General features: G+C 53.5%; 1 non-coding gene and 1 pseudogene across 1 annotated transcript; both read right to left on the bottom strand.

Annotated features, from left to right (window-relative positions):
* Window positions 1-20,994, bottom strand: part of LOC120375680 — a 1,085,709-nt pseudogene that overhangs the window by 131,471 nt on the left and 933,244 nt on the right.
* TRNAS-UGA lies at window positions 15,860-15,941 on the bottom strand. The gene has a single exon. It is a non-coding gene; the product is annotated as a tRNA-Ser (tRNA).

Genomic DNA, 20,994 nt, shown 5'->3' with positions numbered 1-20,994 from the left:
TCTGGGTTGAGATACCAGTGCATGATGGGGCAAAAACAATGTCATGAGTGATACTGAATAAATGTTGTCACTCAATCCTCCCTCTGTGAAAGAAACGGCAGACAATCATTTCGCGCCCTTTTCCCTGGATTGCCCGGGCAGACGCCATAGCACGGCAACCATGGAGCCCGTTCAGCCTTTTTTTTCACTGTCACTGTATGTCTACTGGATGGTGCTGACAGACACGGTACTGCAGTGCTACACAATAGCATCCCTTTGCCTTTTGCAAATTAGCAAAGATAGTTGCTAGCCACACTGTACTGTCTGCTGCTTTGTAAATTGATAATGACAGTTACAAGTTATACTGTATGTATATGCTGTCCAATACCAAAATGCTAACATCCCCCTACAACCTGTATGTTACCCCCAATGACACAATAACTGATGCTTCAAACACTTTTATGGTTTATTTTTAAATATTCTCTAATAAACTTTGTCAGCTGCTGTCATGGGTGCTCTTGGCCAGCCTCAGTGAGGTCAGCTGGGAGCGCATGGACAAAAAGGGGAATGACTCCCCAGGTCATTCCCTTCTTTAAGTTTTGTCTAATGGAGAGTCAGTCCTGTCTAGACTATCAGGCAAGCCAATTAAATACCCAGACAGGCAAATGGTGGCTCCAGGTCAGAGCCCCAGACATCCAGCAGAAATGATGAGCTGCATGCCATTCTAGGGGGTGCCCCTGCAACAACCCCACCCATTGCTTCCCTTCTCTCCCACCTCTCCTGGGCTACCGTTATCCCCCATTTGTGTGATGAAGTAATAAAGAATGCATGAATTTGAAACAACACTGACTTTATTGCCTCTGCAAGTAGAGCTTAAAGGGGGGAAGGGAGGGCAGTCTCCAGCTACTATGATATTCCAGGCAGGACTGAATCTCCAGGAGACAAAACTTAAAGAAGAGAATGACCTGGGAGTCATTCCCGTTTTTGCCCTGGCATCCCTGTCCGACCTCACTGAGGCCAGCCAGAAGCACTCGCGGGACGACGATGACAGATACCAGTCCTACTGTACCGTCTGCCATCCGGAAGGGAAGGGGATACTGCTGCACTGCGTCTGCCAGCAGAATCCAGTAGACATACGTTGACATTGAAAAAAGGCGAGAAACAATTTTTTTCCATTTGCTTTCGGGGGGCGGGTGGGGGGGGGCGACATATACCCTGAACCACCCGCGACAATATTTTTGACCCTTCAGGCTTTGGGAACTCAGCCAAGAATTCAAATGGTTTTCAGAGAGTGCGGGAACTGTGGAATAGCTACAGACATCAGTTGCCCCTCCCTCCATGAGCGTCCATTTCATTCTTTGGCCTTCTGGTACGCTTGTCTCAGCTCCTTAAGTTTCAGCACTGTGTTGAGTCCCTGCTGTGGCTTCTGTCTATCATGGCCTTAGAGATTTTTTCAAATGCTTTGGCATTTTGTCTTTTGGAACGGAGTTCTGATAGAACAGATTCATCTCCCCATAGAGAGATGAGCTTCAGTATCTCCTGTACAGTCCATGCTGGAGCTCTTTTTTGATTCTGGGACTGCATGGTCACCTGTGCTGATCAGAGCTCCATGCTGGGCAAACAGGAAATTAAATTCAAAAATTCGCGGGGCTTTTCCTGTCAACCTGGCCAGTGCATCCGAGTTCAGATTGCTGTCCAGAGCGGTCACAATGGTGCACTGTGGGATGGCGCCTGGAGGCCAATACCATTGAATTGCAGCCACACTAACCCTAATCCGACATGGCAATGCCGATTTCAGCGCTACTCCCCTCGTCGGGGAGGAGTACAGATACCGGTATTAAGAGCCCTTTATATCGATCTAAAGGGCTTCGTTGTGTGGATTGGTGCAGGGTTAATGTGATTTAACGCTGCTAAATTTGATATAAACTCATAGTGTTGACCAGGCCAGAGAGAGCAGCAGGTTTCCCCTATTGTTTCCCACTCTTGTTTTGTTGACTAGTTTCTCCTCTGCACCAACTTGCTCCTTTGTATTGTGAGCCTGGCTAGCTCAGTTGGTCGAGCATCAGACTTTTAATCTGAGTGTCCAAGGTTCAAGTCCCTGGTCAGGTGATAAACTACTCCCCAAGATCTTACACTGTCTTGCTGGAGTCCTCTTTGATGTTACTTTTTCTCTGCAGGATTTTCCCTTTCCTCAGAAGGGCCTTTTTGTGTGGGGGGGGGTTTGAAGGGGCAACTTCCTGACAGCCCCTCTGTCCTTGCATCCTGGAGGAATAAAGGTCTCTGGGCATAGAGCATGTTCCTTCCCTGCACACACACACACATACAAACACACAGAATATCCCTAAGGAATTAGAATCACCTGGTGCCTTCCCCTGTCCTGCTGGATCCCCAAATGAAGATGCTCTTCAGCCCAAACCCATGTACCCTCTTTTCCCAGTGCCCCTAAATCCCAACCCTCAGTCCCTCCTATGCTCACTGCTCCTCACTCCCAACCAGAGCCTGCTCCTCTTCACCCTTCTCCTCAATCCCAATTTAAACAGCCACACTGGGCTGGACCAAAGGCCCATCTAGCTCTGTGTTTTGTCCTCTGTCAGTAGCCAATACCAGGTGCCCTAAAAGTTAAACAACAAGGCACCACTGGGAGTTGAATCCAGGATCTTCTGTTTACAAGACAGGTGCTTTAGCCAGCTAAGCCATGGTGCCTGCCTGTGGCAAAAAGACAGTGTCTGCCCACACCTGACTCCCTGCCATCCCCACCAGGGCCTGACAAGCTTTGCTTGTGTTTGGATTCTGCAAAGCAGAGGAGCAGGTGAGGTTTTCCTTGCAAGCTGTGTGTGTGTGTGTGTGTGTGAATCTTTGGCCAGGTCTGCACTGCAAAGTTATTTCAGCATCATTATATTGCTCAGGTGTGTGAAAAACACACAACGCTCCCTCGGTCGGCAGCTTGTGGCTGGTGCACACACTGCAATGCCACGTCTGGCAACAAAATTGCCCTGTTTTGGTGACAAAATAAAACCCCCTCGACGAGAGGCCTAGAGCTTTGTGCAGCAAACTTAAAGTGACAAATTTTCAGTGTAAATGCTGCTGATCATTATATCACTATAACTGGCTTCTACCAGTATCCCATAATGCCCGCTGTAAACTCACCTGACCTGCAGTCCTGCTACAGAGGCTGGGCCCCTCCCCTTTCAGAGCCTTCCCATTTTTAAAAGCCCTGGGGTGTTGTTCCCCCCTGTTCAGGCACCCCTGGGGCCCTGCACTTCACACAGCTCTCCCTGATTTCAGCTGCTAGTGAGGGAGCCTCACTGCTAGCGCAGACTGAGCAGTTTCTTGCATGAGAGACACTGTCCCAAAGCAGGACTAAAGTTTGGGAATAGATTCATAGATTCATAGACTTAAGTTCAGAAGGGACCATTATGATCATCTAGTCTCACATCCTGCACAATGCAGGCCACAGAATCTCACCCACCCACTCCTGTAACAAACCCCTGACCTATTTCTGAGTTATTGAAGTCCTCAAATCGTGGCTTAAAGACCTCAAGGTGCAGGGAATCCTCCAGCAAGTGACCCGAGCCCCACGCTGCAGAGGAAGGCGAATGTCCGAGAACAATTCTAGGGGAAGGTGAACGCAGAGCAATGGCACTGGCATTGCCCAGACCTCCAATGGGGGCAGCGTGGAAATTAATAATGGGAAGATCATTTGTGAAATTAGTCGTCACTGACAAGATTTGTCTCTGTTCCTATTTCATGCTGTGATGTTAGTTAGAGGAATCAGTACAGATTTTTACTATATTAATTAAACACTTAATTTTATTTAACCAATACAAAAACTTAGTGTCACTTATTTTTTCTCTGGCCTAGCAAGAATGAATTGAATGTTGTGACTTTCTGGAAAGTGCAGCGAGATTAAATGTGGGAAATTCAGTCTCTGTGTTTGTGAGCTGATGTTTTCCTCTCACAGGTCAGTGCCTGCATTGAAATACCAAGAGGGATCTAAGGGCTGGTGTACGCTGGGCACTGAACTGGCAAAGCGATGTCTCCCAGGGTGTGACCACCCCACAAACCCATATAGTTAAGGTGACCTAAGCCCGGGTTAGATAGTGCTAAAGAAAAGGAAGAATTGTTCTGTCCATGTAGCTATTACAGGGATGGGAAACCCCTCCAGTCACTGTCTACTCCAAAGTGCTATAGCAGTGCCACAGCAGCGTTTTAAGTGTAGACAGAGTGAAACTAGATTTATCTCCAGTTCGCACTATGGATGCTCAGGCACTAAGACTACAATAATAACAACAACAGCACAGCACTTGCATAGTTGCCAGGATTGGAACCTGCGCAGAGAGACCCCAATGGATTTCTAGCCCATCGCCTTAAGCACTCGGCCACAACTACTTAACATACACCCGTTTCACTGCATGATGATTTTGTTCTCACTGAATTGTCACTTCAAATTGTTTGCTCAGACCAGCTTCCCCAGCACACTCACGGCTGCGCATCAGTGTAAGTGTGTCCTTGGGTGAACAACGAGAATTCCTGCCCATTTCCCTTCTGGCTGGAGCAGCATGAGAGTGTGTTTGTGTGAACGACATTGCTGTAGATTGTTGTTCATTCCCCACTCTGACAATTCAGACAGTCCCTTTCCTAGTCAAATCTCCAGCACATCGTTCCAATAGCAGGGGGCAGGATTTCTCTGGGGCACTGAAATTTTTCAGAGGACTGGTGCGTGAACTCAGCCTTGCATTCCACCCTTGATGTTTCATGGACTGACAACAGCAGCAGAAAGAAAGAGCGGAGCCAATATCTCCCTGGCAGGGATGCAGGTGCCACGTCCCCTCTGTCTGACCATCGCCATTGCAGGAGAAAAAGGTTCACTGGCATCGAATGCCCTGGCTCAGACCAGAGACACAGGGAGGTTTTGCTGTTTATGGATCTGTGCAAAGGAAATTTTGTCTCTGTGTGAAACTGAGGTCAGAAATGAAACATCCACACGGTGGCCCAATGCTCTAGGGAATGTGGGTGAAGGACTCGGGCTGAGAAATGATTTAACAGGGGTTTGTATCAATTTATTGCCCTGATTAAAATCTATGGCTAAAAGGCAGCCACTGTTTTTAGTTCTTGTACCTGTGTAGGGACACCCCAGTGGGTGTCAAGTCCATTGTCTTCACCAGGGGCAGTCGATTATTTTAGCAAAGTACAAATTTCTTGGTCAAGGCCTAGGCTCCAGAGAAAACAATACACTGCTGATAAGAAGAAGTACATCAAAAGATTTTGCAGCCACCATGGGCATAACTATGATGTGTCGTGTTTCACTCTTTATACCTGGCACCACCTCCTTTCCCTTTAGCCTTGTGGTTGACCAAGGGCAAAGCTGAACATCTCCTCAGCTACCAGGGAGTGTTTATGTCCATTCCTGTGAGCTACACGGGGGTTTGATGTTGCTGCTTTCAATCCTCTGGCTCTGGCGGGATAAGGAACAATTCAGGCTGTCACTGAACTGAAGGAGGAAGATCAGATTTTGACAGGGAGAGGGACGCCTCCTCTTAAAGGTGTTTGTCTGGCTGGCAGTCCTGGTTCCCAGGTCTTGCTCGTGGGGCTCCAGCAGTTTTGGGACCAGGTCACTCCCTTGGCCCCACCTGCCGTTCCCAAGCGCTCCCCCCCAGGGGCCCCAGCAGTGCAGTGGAGCTGAGCAGCGTCTGCCTGCTCGCTCCAGTGGCTGCCGGCCCCTCTCCATGGCAGGGCAGGGTGGGTCTGTGCCTCCGCGCACTGCCTCTGCCTGATCACCCCTGTGGCCAATGGGACGCTGTGGGGGTGATGCCTGGGGGCAGCAGCACACGGAGGCCCCCCAGCCCACCCTGCCTTGGAGACCCAGGTAAGTGCTGCATCCCTGACCCTCTTCCTGAGCCTGCCCCCCCACCTCCTCCTCATATACTCACTCCCACCCCCAAACTCCCTCACAGAGCCTGCACCTCCTCCCTCCCCACCCCCAGCCCCCAAACTCCCTCCCAGACTCTGCACCCCTCCTGAATGCCAATCCCCAGCCCCAACCCAGGGCCTGCACCCTAGACCTCCTCCCCCCACCCAAACTCCCTCCCAGAGCCTTAGGCAGGTGGAGGGTGGAGTTTTGGGGGGCGGGTTCTGGGCGGTATGAGTGACATTATTGGCCCACTGGGAGGACTGCAGGACTGGCCCTGGCCCTAAGGTAAATTGAGGTTGAGACCCTGCTTTAAGGGATTGGAGCAATGCTGGAGAGACTGACGGGCAGGGAGCTGGGGAGCTGTGTGTGCTCCAAGGAGAGTTGTTGTTGTGCTCTGGTGACACAGAGCGGGCGTGGGGAGTTTGTAAGCTGTGGTGTTTGTACAGAGATAAAGTTTACTAACCCCCACGTTAAAAACTGTTCCTGCTCTGGGCTATACAGGACACTCTCTGTTGTGAGTGTAGGTCAGTGAGTGAATGTTTCCCTGCAGGGTAATAGGTTCCTACTTCCAAGCCAAATGATTCCCTTTAAAAACTTTTTCGAATGAAAATCAATTTCCAGACCCATCTCCAGTATGTTCAGGAGTTCGCTGAATTGGGGTGGGTGGGGCTTGAAATGAATCTAAACACTCAGCATTTTCCTGTGCAAATGAATAAAGACCTAGCAGAGCTGTCCAGCAGCTGAAATCAGTTCCAGTCCTCGGCGTCTCTAAGAGGGACACTCGGTAGCTGAGGCTTGTGGGACACCTCTGTGGTGATGACAGGTGAAAAAATGCTGGATTCAATGAAAGCTGAGCCCATAGGAGGGGAAGGTGACCGGCAGCACCACACAGGGTCATAACACTCAGACACGGGGCTCCACTGTCACTACCCCTGTGTTTTCCATTATTTATATCCTAAGGAACACACCCTCCCCCTCCCCCCCCTTTCCATCCAACCCCACCCCACATTGTCACACACAACCTTCTCCCCTTGAGCCCCATCCCTCCCCTCCCCTCCCCACACCATGGGACACAGCCTCTCGGTGACTCACCCAGATGGGGGCTTGTCTCTGCATCTCCCCATCAGGGGAGCAGAGAGCCGAAAGGGCCACAGGAGACCAATGGAGCTAGGCAGGGATAGAAAAGACTTCCCTTCTCTTCTCTTCCCTTCCCTTCCCAAGAGTCCCGTTAATCTCACCCATGGGACGTTCCAGCACCGGGTGGGCTCAAAGCACCAACCTTCCCCTGAGCAACGGAAGGGGGAACCAGCTCTATCACATGGAAGGAGGCTCCCAACCTCTGCTGCTGCCATCCTGCAGCCTTTAATATGGATTTCTTTTAGCTAATGCAACCCCCGCCCCCCACTCCGCTAATCCACCCATGAATTAAGGAGAAAAGACCCACAGTCAGGAAGCAAAGGTGCAATGGGTTAGTGTACAGGCTGTCTAGTAGCAGTGTTGAGTGGAGTCATGCTGAAGTTGTGAGTTCAAACCTCACCTACAGCACTAGCTTCCTTTAAGCAAATGGCTTCTGCCAATCATTTTGCCCTGCAGAAAATACAATTGCAGCTCAGAAGACACCGAGGTCCCCTTGCTTTACAGAGAGCAGGGCAGATTCCACAGATCTACCAGGCTCTGCTCTCCACCAGCCGCCTGTGTCAGAAGGGGTCAGGCAGAGCCCAGAGCACTGCCCCCGACTCCCCCTCAGTCTTTGCTCCCCAAACCACCTGTGTGCTCACCCTCTTCACTGTGAGACTCAAACCCTGCCTGGCTTTCTGTATGTCGGTGTGGTTTTTGTCTGTTGTGTTGATGTGCATGTGGGTCCTGTGTAATTTTTGTGGATGCCTTGCATAGTTTTGTGTGTGTGTGTGTGTGTGTGTGTGTGTATGACTTTTGCATGCAGATTGTTCTTTGCTAAGTATTCTTTTGGTATGTGGTTTTTGTGCTTTCCTGTTGTGGGCTTTTGCTGTATTTTTGGTGTGGATTTGTTCTATGTTTTGTGTGGCTTTCCCTTATGTGTATATGGCTCTGTGTGCTGTGTGGGTTTGGTTTTTGTTTATGTCTGTGTGGGCCTGTGCAGTCTGTGATGTTCTCTTTCTCTCTGTTTGTATCTTCATGTGTAAATTCACTGGAACTTTTCAAACTCTCCACAGCTTTGCCAATTTTCACCAGGAATTTTACTCATTAACAAATTCTCACTTGTTCCCTACCAGTTGGTGACCATTGCCCCAGGGGCCTGTCAGTCTCAGGATCCTGATTTCCCATTGACCCTTCCCCCTTCTATTGGAACTGGGAACTAGCCAACCTAAAAAACCCCACTCAGTTTTAGTAAAGGGCCAACGGTCCCTTACATAAGCTGGCCCTGTGAGTGAGTGAGTGAGTGAGTGAGGGAGAGCTCGGTGGTTTGAGTATTGGCCTGCTAAACCCAGGTTTGTGAGCTCAGTCCTTGAGAGGGCCATTTAGGGATCTAGGATAAAAATCTGTCTGTGGATTGGCCCTACTTTGAGCAGGGGGTTGGACTACATGACCTCTTGAGGTCCCTTCTAACCCTGGTATCCTATGATAGGATCACCAATGTTCAGAGAAACTAGCACAAGCTGGGCCCATGGTGTAACGGTTAGCATGCTGAAATCTGAGTTCAAATCTCAGTGGAACCTTGCGGTAAATCCCTGGAGATCCAAGTGCTTTCCTGTCTCCAGCTGTCTAAGAATGAGTTGTTTACCTTGTGCTGAGTGACTCATCCCCACTGGAGCCAGGTCTTTGGTTGGAATGGGGTCTAGAAGTGACTATGGTTTGACTGGGTGTTTGGGATTTCTGATGCCCACAAGTTTGGCCCTTGTGCTTGCTACCACACTTTTCCTCTTGCCCACATGGCGCTTGAAGAAAGGAGTGTCAAGGCCAGGTTTCATAGTCAGGGAAAGGCAGGAGGGAGGCAGAGTCCCAGGCTGGAGCCCAGCACCTCTCCTCCTCTGGGCACCTAGGACAGAGGTGGCTGGTGCTGACAGCTCCAAGGGAAGGCTTAAAAGCCAAGGGTAGGGTAAGAGGAGGGGAGAACCATGCCTATGCGTGGCCAGCAGACAGCCACAGAGACGCCCAGCCAGGCTGCTCCCTGGTCCCTGGCATGCCGAACACCCACTGAAAACCACACACAGACCAGCATGCGGGGCGGCTGCTAATGCTTTTTGGCCAACATCAGAAGACGGTAGGAAAGCAGGGCCAGCCCCCCTGGTGGGGCCTCTTACCATTCCCACTCCAGGTGCTCACTTTGGCAGTGGGGCAGGAGATTTTACCCCAAGAGGCTTTTCCCCAGCTGGCAAGAAGCAGAGAAACACCCAGGCTCCCAAGGTGCTATGTAGCAACTCCCTCAAGCACAGGGACAGGGGCACACTTGGAAGAGGGAAACTGCTCCACATACTAGCCCGGGCAGCCGCCCATTTTCTTTGGCAAGTCAGGAAGGGCAAAGGCGAGACTGGAAGCACCTGGGGCTCATGCCCCAGCCTTTGTGACACCCACCCCCCAACTCCTTCCCGGGGCTCTCGCTGCAGCCAGAGAATTGGCCTGAGCGGCCAAGAAGAGGTTCCAGCCCTGAAGGGAGCAGGACTTTCAGCACAAAGGTAAAACTGCACAAGCACAACCATGAAGGGACTCGAACCCTCAATCGCCTGATCCGAAGTCAGACGCCTTATCCATTAGGCCACGTGGTCACACAGGAAAAGGCCCTCCAGGCACTTCTTTGGAAAAGGCAGACACTGATGCATCCGACGAAGTGGGGATTCACCCACGAAAGCTCATGCTCCAATACGTCTGTTAGTCTATAAGGTGCCACACGACTCTTTGCTGCTTTTGCAGACACTGTGTTTCTTGGGTCAGCTACTGAGGGGGGCCAAGACTCTCTGGGCACAAGAAGTCAAGTTCCCAGTGAGATGTGAGACTTAATTCTCTGGAGCCAGGTGCAGGGCTTTGGCAGGGATGCTCAGGCATGGGGGATTGGGGTGCAGCGGATGGACCGGCTGTCTAGGTGCGGAGATTTAGTCTCACTGAGGAGGAGGAGGGGGAATCCTGCTGACAGGCAGTGGCCAGGGCCGGTGCAACCACTAGGCGAACTAGTCGGCCGCCTAGGGTGCCAAGTGGTTGGGGGCACTAAAAATTGCACTCAGGGGAGGCGGGGGAGTGGAGGTGAGCTGGGGCATGATGGGGATGTGGGGGGGGGGGCTGCCTGCAGCAAGTAATGGGAGGGGCACGCAGGGGAACCACTCCGTGTCCCAACTCACCTCTGCTCTGTCTTCTCCCCTGAGCACGCCGCCCCCACTCTGATTCTCCTCCCCTCCCAGGCTTGCAGCACTAAACAGCTGATTGGCACCGCAAGCCTGGGAGGCGGGAGAAGTGGAGCAGCGCCGGCGAGCTCAGGGGAGAAGGCAGAGCGGAGGTGAGCTGGGGTGGGGAGCTGCTGCGGGGGGGCTGCCCGGCTCTTCCCCATGGCCCCTGCACTCACTGCATGGTACGTGGAGTGACCCAGCCCCAGCCTAGTCCAATGCCCTGGCTCCCAGCCACGCAGCCGGCGAGTGCTGTGGGGCAGTTCCCCCCTCCCCCCAAGCTTGGGAGCCAGGGGAACAGAGCAGGCTGGGGCCCCAGGCCTCCACGGGGAGAAGCAGAGGGGGGCTGGTCCCAGGCCACCGTGGGACATGGGGGGCTGGCTACTTCCTGCGGGAAGTGGAGTTACCCGGCCCCAGCCTGCTCTGCTCCCCTGGCTCCCAGGCTTGTGTTGGTGTTGGCTGGATTTGTGCAGGTGTTTGTGTATATTAGCAATTGTGTGTATGTGGCTGGATTCATGCATGTGTTCATGTATGTTTGCAATTGTGTGTGTGTGCATGCTCTGCTGCCCTCTGCCGGCGCGACAACCGTTTCTCTGTATGTCACAGCCCCCATACCATCGACCCCAGTGGTGATTTCCCCATCTTACAAGGGCTGGCTGGCCTGACCCTTCTCCCCTCTGCGGAGTGTGGCGGGGGCTGCAGCTCACCCCCTGTGGGGCAGGAGTGCCAAGGTGCAGGGCACTGGGCTCCAATGCACCTGGAGAGCAGCTCAGGTGAAACAGGGCAGGGCATGTGGTGTCCGTTCTGTGTTGCCTGGTGCTGGGCCATTGCACAATCCCCAGCCACGCCACACAGCGCACCCTGAGAGGGGGCAGGGGGCCAAGCAGATGATCCAGCATGAGGGGATCATTCTCATTGGTAGCTGTGCAGTGGCAGTGAGTTCCACAGGCCTTGGCACATGCTGTGTGGGGCAGGAGGTCCTTGTATTTGGAGCAGTAGGAGTGAACTGCATGCAATTGTGTCTCTGAGCACAATTGTGAATATTATGGTGTGTGTGTGGGGGGGGCGGTGATTGTTTCTCTCTTTGGGGGTTGGACTAGCATGTCCCTCTGAGTGTGTTGTGTGTGAGTGTTCTTGGGATTGTGTGAGTCCCTTTGTGTGTGTGTCACTGGCTGCAGAATACAAAATCCTGCAAAGCCGTTTCCTACTGGTAAGCCCAGCAACACATTGCTACAAACAGTGTCACACACACACACACACACACACACACAAACACACACAGAGCCGGGCTCAGCCCCACCAGCAGGTGGCAGCAGGACACACGTGTCTCTCCTGGGCCAGCTTGGACAATTTCCCATCACGACCCGGCACAGTGCTGGTGCCCCCACACGGGGGTGGGCAGTGACCAGGCAGGGGGGGCAGATGTGCTGGATTCAGAAGGAAGCACTTTGGGGAAATCAGTCACGGCCCTTAGCAGAGCTGGGACACAGACCCAGTGACCTCTGCACCACCCTGGGAGGGGAGTGGGGTCTAGTGGTCAGAGCAGAGAGGGGGCTGGGCACCAGGACCCCTGGGTTCTATCCCTGGCTCTGGGAGTGGAGGGGGTCTAGAGCAGGGGGGCTGGGGGCCAGGACTCCTGGGTTCCATAGGGGAGACTGTTTTTTGCCAGTGCTTCCCTCCCTAGTGATCCCAGCCCAGCCCCCTAGTGGAGACTGAGCAGAAGTGGGGGGAGTTGTTCTCCGACTTTGGAGTTATGATTCAAACCCCTCCCCCAAGGACTGTGACATCATGAAATCTGCCCCCCCCCCAACACAGAGAAAACTGGTGGGATTCTGGCCACACGCAGAGAATTCTCTCCGCCCGGCTCCTTCGGTTCCTCTCGCTGCTCCCCGTCCTGCCGCCAGACACTGCTCATCTGCATAGCCCCGCCCATGGACACGCGACACCTTCTGTCCTGCTGGTTTCAAGTGAGTGAGCAGGTCACAGCACGTCACAGCCCCAGCCAGGGCCGGCTCCAGGCACCAGCTCAGCAAGCAGGTGCTTGGGGCAGCCCAGGGGAAGGGGCGGCACATCGGGCTCTTTGGCAGCAATTCAGCAGTGGGTCCCTCGGTCCCTCTTGGAGGAAAGGACCTGTCACCGAATTGCTGCCGAAGAAGAAAGTGGTGCAGATTTTTTTTTCCTGCTGCTTGGGGCGGAAAAAACCCTAGAGCCGGCCCTGGCCCCAGCACACATCACAGCCCCAGCACACGTCATAGCACGTCACAGCCTGGGGCAGGGAGATATTGGGGAAGGGGATGAGGGGAGATGGGGGGAAAGACCCAGCTCCATAGAGCCCTAGAGGCAGCAGGATATGGGGGGGCAGGAGAGGGGATGGAGGGAGGAGAGACCCATCTCCTTGGACCCCCAGAGGTGGGAACTGAGGGGAGAAGGGGGGAGGGAGGGATCCAGCCCTATAGACCTGGAGGGGCAGGGAGATATTGGGGGCAGGAGGGGAGAAGGGGGTTGGCAGAGACCCAGCCTGGGGTGCAGGGGAAATGGGCTGGGTTAGAGGGAACTGGGGAGAAGAGACACATGGGGGGATACATGTTGGGACAGGTAAACTGACTCACTCCGAATACATGCGGAGCAGGGCAGGGCGGAGGCAGATCATGCTGGTCCCAGGGTAATTTCGGGGGTTCTGATGCCCCACTCAGCCGGGGGGCTCCCCTCTGGGCTGAGGAGCCCTGGGGTTGGCGGGTGCAGGGGTGTGTGTGTGTGTCAGGCTGGGGGAGCTGCCTGGGCAGAGGGGCTGGAACTGGCGGGGCTGACCACGTAAATTATCCTGATCTAAGCGCCATTGTAGAGAACACAATGTTGGCACAGCACTTCCTGGCAGCCAGAGACTGCGCTTTCTACACCTGCTCCTGTGGATGTGGCCTCTCTCCTGATTCCTGAGGAAAGGAACCTTTCCAGGAAATGGCCAAGGCTTCTGGGAATCCGCATGTGGCTGGTGGACAGAACGAGGAATCATTTGGCTCCTGGCAACTTAAAAGCTGAGCGCCCAAACAAGGGCTTGAACTCAGGCCCTTAGATTAAGAACCTGATGCTCTACCAACTGAGATACCTGGGCTTGGTAATGTCGAAGAAAAACTCAGTTCTCACTTTTTGTTTGGATGCAGCAAAATCAAATACTTTATTATTTCTCCAGTAATTACCATGGAGGGAGAGAGTGCCATAGGACACAGGGTCCTGGACAGGTCTCTCAACTGGTAAACAATCACAGCAAGCCTTTATACCTTTTACAGACAATTTCTAGCAATAATACAGACAGTAAAAAACAACAAATACATTTTGTTTATACATAAGCTTTCCTGCTATCTCACTAGAAAAACAAGACTGCAAGACTGCACATTGCAAGGTCGTAATAACTTTCACACAATTCACTCTGTCTTACATTATCTTGCTTCCTCACGTCACCAGGGTCACAGTTAACCTAACTCATGCTAACTAACATTCATTAAGATCTCTTCAAAACCTTGTTAATTATTTACTGGCTTCCACAGTAAGAAACAGCTTCACCGTTCACCACAAGAGCGAGCAGGCAGGCAAAAGAGAGGCCAAAAAAGTCCCAGGAACCCCTCCCCTTTTTCTGCACAGCCACTGCCTGTCAGCAGGATTCCTCCTCCTCCTCCCTCCTGTGCCTCAGTGCGACTAAATCTCCACACCTAGACAGCCGGTCCGTCCGCTGCACCCCAATCCCCCATGCCTGAGCCTCCCTGCCAAAACCCTGCACCTGGCTCCAGAGAATTAAGTCTCACGTGTCACTGGGAACTCGACTTCTTGTGCCCAAAGAGTCTCGGCCCCCCTCAGCAGATGACCTGAGAAGAACAATATCCGCCTTTTCCAAAGAAGTGCTTGGAGTAGCCTTTTCCCATGTGACCTAATGAATAAGGCGTCTGAGTGTGGATCAGAAGATTGAGGGGTCGAGTCCTTTGGTGGTTGTGTTGCTGCAGTTTTACTGTTGTGCTGAATGTCCTGCTCCTTGCAGGGCTGGAACCTCTTCTTGGCTGCTCAGGCCAATGCTCTGGCTTCAGCTAGAGCCCAGGAAGGAGTTGGGGGTTGGGCGTCACAAAGGCTGGGGCATGAGCCCCAGGTGCTTCCAGTCTCGCCTTTGCCATTCCTGACTTGCCAAAGAAAGTGGGCGGCTGCCCGGGCTAGCGTGTGCGCCTGTCCCTGTGCTGGAGGGTACTTGCTACATAGCGTCTTCGAAGCCTGGGTGTTTCTCTGCTTCTCGCCAGCTGGGGAAAAGCCTCTTGGGGTAAAATCTCCTGCCCCACTGCAAAAGTGAGCATGGAGAGTGGGAACGGTAAGAGGCCCTACCATGGGAGCTGGCCCTGCTTTCCTACCATCTTGTTACCTTGGCCACAGAGCATCAGCAGCCGCCCCGCATGCTGGTGACCTTCAGTGGGTGTTTGGCATGGGAGTTTGCCAAGAGGAGGAGAGGTTGTTGCTGGGTCACTTTTACAGATGCCCCTTCCCTGGTACTGCCCTTGCTCAGCTGCACAGAGGAGCTTCCATCCCCACTCCCTGCCTGTCACTGCCCAGCAGCCCTCTGGCACCATTCCTGAGGGTCACCCTGCCTCACTCTCTCCCTGCCATGTTGGGAAAGACAGCTCCCATCTCTCCTTGTTAAAGGTCAGGTGGGCCAACTAGGGGCAGAAGCCCATTCTGTGTTTTCCTACTGCAGAGCCCAAGCTCAGGGACTCACCTTGGGTGCAGACACTGCTGTGCTCCCAGAAAACAAGCCACCCCTGCACAAAGAGGGATGAAATGGTCTGCCAAAGCCCAGGATTGAAGCAGGGACCTTTAGATCTTCAGTCTAACGCTTCTCCCAACAGAGCTACTTTGGCAGCTGCATTGAAGTATTTTGGCCTGTTGCTTCTCTGTGTGGGAATTTTAAGTCAGCACTTGCACACAAAAAGGACAGGAAAACGAACGGCTGCTCCACACCCCCACCGGAGGAACCCGGCGCCCTTAGCTGTGGGGAGTAAGAAGTGGCTGTTGGCTGACAGGGCCTGTCCCCAAGGAGCTGGAACAGCAGCTGCCGCCTCCCCCTCGGCTCCAGGCTGTGGGAAATGCTCATTGCCTGGCTGCATGGGCGGCTGCTGCTCCGTGCTCTGGAGAGCGTCTGTATTGCTCTGTCAACCCCCCGTCTTCACTGAGCCAGTCTGGTAAGGTCCCAAGTGCCCCCTCCGGCCTGGCAGCTGAGAGTCTGTGCAGACATCAGCCCCCCTGCCAGCCCCACAGGCAGCAGCGGCGCCAGCCCCCCAGCTGCACTCAATGCACTTCCTGTGGGGAAATGGCTCCCATGGAGTCGCTGACTTGGCTCCTTTCGCACTCTAGAGAGAGGAGCAGAACCAGGGCTATGGCTGATCTATGGGGCACCAGGTGGGTAGCAGAGGCTTCAGGCACTGAGAGTTTGCCTGACCCCTCAGGGACACAGTGTGAGGGGGTGTCCCAGGGACCTTGATGAAAGGAGCAGAACAGGATTTACTTGGGGTGGGGCGAGAATTGAGAGTGTCTCAGAGGGTTGTACAGAGGTGTTGCCCGGGTGAGGGACTGGCTAAAACTCCAACCTCGCTGTGAGCAGGATTTGAACCTGCGCAGGGGAACCCTATTGGATTTCAACTCCAACGCCTTAACCACTCGGCCATCACAGCTGTAAGCACAAAACTACCCCAATGCCAGAGAAACTGGTAAAGAATCACAATGCTCAGGCGTGAAGTCATCTGAACTACAGAATTCCCACTGCAAACCTGGCTCCCAAAGCACAGGGGGGATTGGGGGTTTGTTCTCTTTGCTTAGCCATGTGCAGTCTCACAGAGAGCGCGTTTAAAAGTCTCCCCTCCCACAGAGCGGGAAGGGGAAATGTTTCTCAACTTGAAGCTTGATGTGAATGAGGATGTCTGGACCACAGGGCCAGGGACTGGCTTTTGCTATAGAAACCAGTGACACATGGAGCCAGGCTAAGGAAAATGTTTCCTGGAGTCAGTAACTGGATTAGCAGCAGTGCAGAGAAATGTCTCACAAGAGGAGTCAGTGCATTGGTGGTTCGGTAGCAGAAGTCACAGCTACAGCGGGGGAGGTCTGGCTTTGGTTTCTGGCCAATAGAGGGGTGAGTTTTATTGTCTCAAAATTACAGTAGAAAAATTCAGCCCCAAACTGGGTGTGGTGGGGCTTTCTCTGGTTTGTTTTGTTTTTCTCTTTTGAAATGTCCTTGATCATTTTTCTGGAAAACTATTTGGACAAGGCCAAGGAAGAGTTAGAACAATTACAAATCTCCATGGGAGTGAGGGGTCTCAGCACGGGGAGGGTGGAGATTTTCATGGAGGGGAGTTGAGGAGATAAATTAGAGTCTTTTGCTCCAGCAGAGGGAGCAGCTTGGCAGGTTCATTTTTACCAAGTGAATCCCCCCACCCCACACACACACGTTGCTTTCCTGCTGCTGCTGCCCCAGCTCAAACCCCATTGTCACCCCCAGCATGTGACCTACAGCTTCCTGCTGACAAAGCCCTTATCTATCAGAGACAAAATCCCCTCGTCTGCCCCTTCTCCCAGCTGAGCCCTCCCCCCGCCAGAGCCCAGGACAACCCTGACCTAGCCATGCCAGGGGGTCGGGCTTAATCCTCAAGGCCGAGAACAAAACCTTCAGCCGGGCACGTTTCGCTCCCTTCCCACCTCGGCCCAAGCGGCAAGGGAGAAACGGACGAGACACGACGGCTGGAAGACGCCTCCCTCCCACTTCTCTATAGCCTGCTGTGACGTTATTAATATGAACTGGGACCGTAGAGATCATTGTTGCCACCACTGTTATATATGTGCAGCAAACATTGTGCAAAGGTTGGCGTGTGTGGTGTCTAGGACAAGGTTATGATTTGCTGGTGATAATGACGCTGGCTGGATGTGTGCACCATTTTTGTAGCTGAAGTTATGAACATGGGCTCTGTACTTGTATCTCAAATGTATTTGATTCCAAGTAGCCTCAGTGTCATCAGCCGCCAACTCCTTCAGGAGCCCATAGCAAAGAGACCCCCCCCCCACTGTCCTGGACTCCCTGGGAGGTGCCTCCCACCCCCCACCCAATGGAGCACCAAGGATTACAGTGGCAGCATCTAGTGACAGTGGGGTTCAGTGGCTCAGGCCAGACACCTGAGCTGGGGACACGCCCCCATAGCACTGCTCGAGGGCCTGGGCCTGGGGTGTTCACAGCCCCCTCCTCACCCCTCCCTGAGCCCAGCCTGGCTCCTCACCTGGAACAAAGCAGAAGCGTCTGTCGGCCTCGCTGCTGTCCGAGTCGCAGGCGCTGCTGCTGTCCCAAGGGGAGCGGGCTGAGCTGCTGGGGCTGGGAGAGGGATCCTCCACCTCCTGCCCTGGGAAGGCTGGAAGGTCCCACTGACCGGGCAGGGCGATGCCTCCTGCTGGAAATGGGGGCTGGGCTCCTGGGGCCGCTGCTGCCCACACTGGCAGAGCCTTCTTCCTGAACATCCCTGGAGCCACCCTGCCCGGTTCTGCTCCTGGGCTGGGTCCTGCCTGCCCAGCTGCATCCTGGCCCAGCTCCATTTTGGCCTGGCCGGTGCCTCTCCCACCTCAGCGCCTGCGCCGGGAGCAGGTTTCCTCTTCCAGAAGGCTGGGAACTTCCACCTCCTGGTCCGTCCGGGAGCTCCTTCCCCGCCAGTGGGGACGGAGGGGCCGCTCCGCTCCTGGGGAAGATGGCAGCTGCTTCCCTCAGGCTCTGGGGCCACTGGCAGAGCCTTCTTCCTGAACATCCTAAGGAGCCTGGGAGTCTGGGGTCAGGGCAGCCTCTCACTAACCAGCCTGTTTGGTCTCTCCCCATCCCTGCCCCAGCCAGAGCAGCTCCTCCTCCCCCCACAGGGGTGCAGGGAGTGCAAGCTACACACATTGGCAGGAGTTCATTGCATGATCTGCTCCCCCTCAACGTTCCCCCTCCTCATCCCTGGGGCTGCAAGAACCGGGAGTCTCGTCCTGGTCGAGCACTGGGGTCAGTCACAAAGACCATCGGTCACTTTGGACAAGCAGCTCCCTCCTGCCAGCCCAGGACACACTCACACCTCCCCCCCACAACCCCGCCCAGGCTAGAGAAGGAACAGAACCCAGGTGTCCTGACTTCTCCTGGGAAACCATTCCCCACTTCAAAGTCCCTCGGCATAGCAAGGCCAGGGCCCCCTCGGTTCCCATTGATTTCCATGCTCAGCAGCTCCCCGGGTCTGGCCCAGCTCAGAGACTCTCAGCCTGGGGAACAGTCTCCCACAAGGGAAGGGCTGGGAGCCCCATTGCTGGGACCTTGCCAAACACACTGGAGACGGCTCTGGAGAAGCCCCTGCCCGGTCTGAGAGTGAGGGGCTCCTGGGGGCTGTTTGCAAATCCAATCTCCTTTGGGAGAGATTCTCTCCCCCTCTTTCTGCCTCCCCCCAGACAGACAGGGGGCGCCACCGAGGAGCCCTAATGCCACTCACTTGCTCTGGTGACGGAGCGCTGGATGGAGGATGTTCAGTGTCATCCCTCGCCCTTCTCCTCACACTCCAAGCCAAGGCAGGCTGGAGAGGGGGGTGGTGACCTGAGGAGTTACCCTGCCCAGCCAGCAGCCAGGGTGATGGCACTGGGCGATCGGCTGGCTGGGAAAACAAAAGTCTGTCTCATTGCCAGGGAAAGGAGAAACTTGACCAGCAGCAGCGGGTGTAGAACACCGCCCTAGGGCAGGGGTGACAGCGCCTCCAGGATCCTGAAATCCCAGCACTTTACACACCTTCCTGGAGCCTCCCAACCCCCCTGGGCTGTCGGGACTGTGACCCCAACCCCACTGATGAGAAACAGGCCTGGGGAGGGGAAGCTACTGGCTCAGGGTCACACCAAGTGTCAGAAGGATGGGTGGGACCCAGCAGTCCTTCTCTCCAGGCCCCTTCGCTAACCACTGCTGCACACTCCCTCCCACAGCTGGCAATTACAAGCAGCCCTCATGGCCGCTCCCCCTGCCTTTGAGAGGGAGTGTGCTCTGCTGGAGTGACTGGGCCAGGGGATTGGGAGTTAGGACTCCTGGGTTCCATTGCTGGGGATTTAGTACTTTCCCGCTAGTGGAGAGTGCTGGGAGAATCCCCCAGCCAAAGCTGCTCTGACAGTGCTAAGCAGCATCTGACCATTCAAGGGTGGAGCGCACGGCCCAGGAGGAGGAGGGTTTGGCTCTGGGGTTTCACTTCAGCCCAGTCTAGAGAGAGGGGCCCAGCCATGGAGTTTGGCTCAAGAAGACCAATTCTCCAATTTGTTAAGGGCATTTTGAATTCCAATCCTGTGCTCCAAAGTGCTTGGTGTCAGTTGCCAATTTTAGCAGCATGCTCTCCACTCCATCTTCCAAATCAGTAATGAAAATATTGAATAGTACCGGACCCCGGACTGATCCCTGCCGGACCCACTAGGTGCACCCTCTCCATTGGACAGCCGGACATGGAGAAGGGCTCTTGGAGTCTGGGCTTTCAACCAGCTCTGCCCCCACATGACACTGATTGCGTCTAGCCCGCATTTCCCTCATTTGCTTGTGAGAATGTCCTGCGGGACTGTGTCAAAAGCCTTAGTAACCCGGCGATAGATCCCATCTACTGTTTACCCACCTCCACTAGGCCTGGAACCCTGCCGAAGAAGGAAAGAGGCTGGGTTTGGGATGGTTTGTTCTTGACAAATCCATGCTCACTAGTCCTAAGAACCAAAATTATCCTGTAGGTGCTGCTGACACACTGATTGTTTATAATGTATTCCAGGATCTCTCCAGCTATGGAAGTGAGGCTAGCTAGTCTGTAAGTCCCAGGGTCTCTTTGTTCCCTTTTAAAGATAGGTCCTGTCTTGTTCATGGATGGGAGGATTTTTTTGCAGGGATGTCAGACGAGAACTGGGGCACAACACCTGGTTTGTTAAGGCCACAAAAATGGAGGCAGGAACCTCTTCTCTCCTGCTGGCAAAGAACCCCAGGTACCTAAAAGTGACAGGGACTCACATCCCTGAAGGGGCTTTAAAAAAGGCAGTGGTTAAAAGGTTTGGCCCTGACCATTTCTTGTTTCCACAGACTAGACATTTTAGCAAACTTTACAATTCCTTGGTGCTAAACACCGTGAAACTCCCCTTTCTCCTTCACAGAGGGTTTTAACGTCCCTTATCTCACTCAGGCTCACAACTGCCCAGAGTTCGAGAATTGTCCCTGTTCCCATTGGGCAGATGGGGTGGAGCCTGAGGTACAGAGAAGGGAAGTGATCTACCCAGCAAGGTGGTGGCAGAGCCAGAAAGAGAAGCCATCAGTCCTGACTCCTGTTCTAACAGACAAATCCCCCCCGAGGCAGGGATAGAGCCCAGGAATCGAGATGGTGGGGAAATTTCATTGAAACCGTTTCTGTCAGAAAAGCCCATTCAGATTAAACCAGTTTGTTTCTCAAAATCATAACAAGTGGGATGAAAGTTCTTTGCAAAAATATGTTGTTGCAAAACAAAAGCATCTCCCGTTTGTCACAGTGTGTTAAATTGTCTCCTCGCACACAAAGAAGAGACACTTAGATCTTGAAAATTAGATAAGATGCTTCAGTCTGAGCTAAGTAGTTGCTCTTAACAATTTCAAAATAAAAAAATACAAATGAAATAGACTATTTCAGCTATTCTATTATGTGATAATCTGCTCTGAGTAAACGTGATAGGACACCACATATTATCCACTACTCC

Source organism: Mauremys reevesii, linkage group 12 (genome assembly GCF_016161935.1).
Source record: "Mauremys reevesii isolate NIE-2019 linkage group 12, ASM1616193v1, whole genome shotgun sequence".
Classification (NCBI taxonomy): domain Eukaryota; kingdom Metazoa; phylum Chordata; order Testudines; family Geoemydidae; genus Mauremys; species Mauremys reevesii.
Note: the sequence above shows the minus strand (reverse complement) of the source record. Positions and strands in the feature narration are given on the sequence as shown.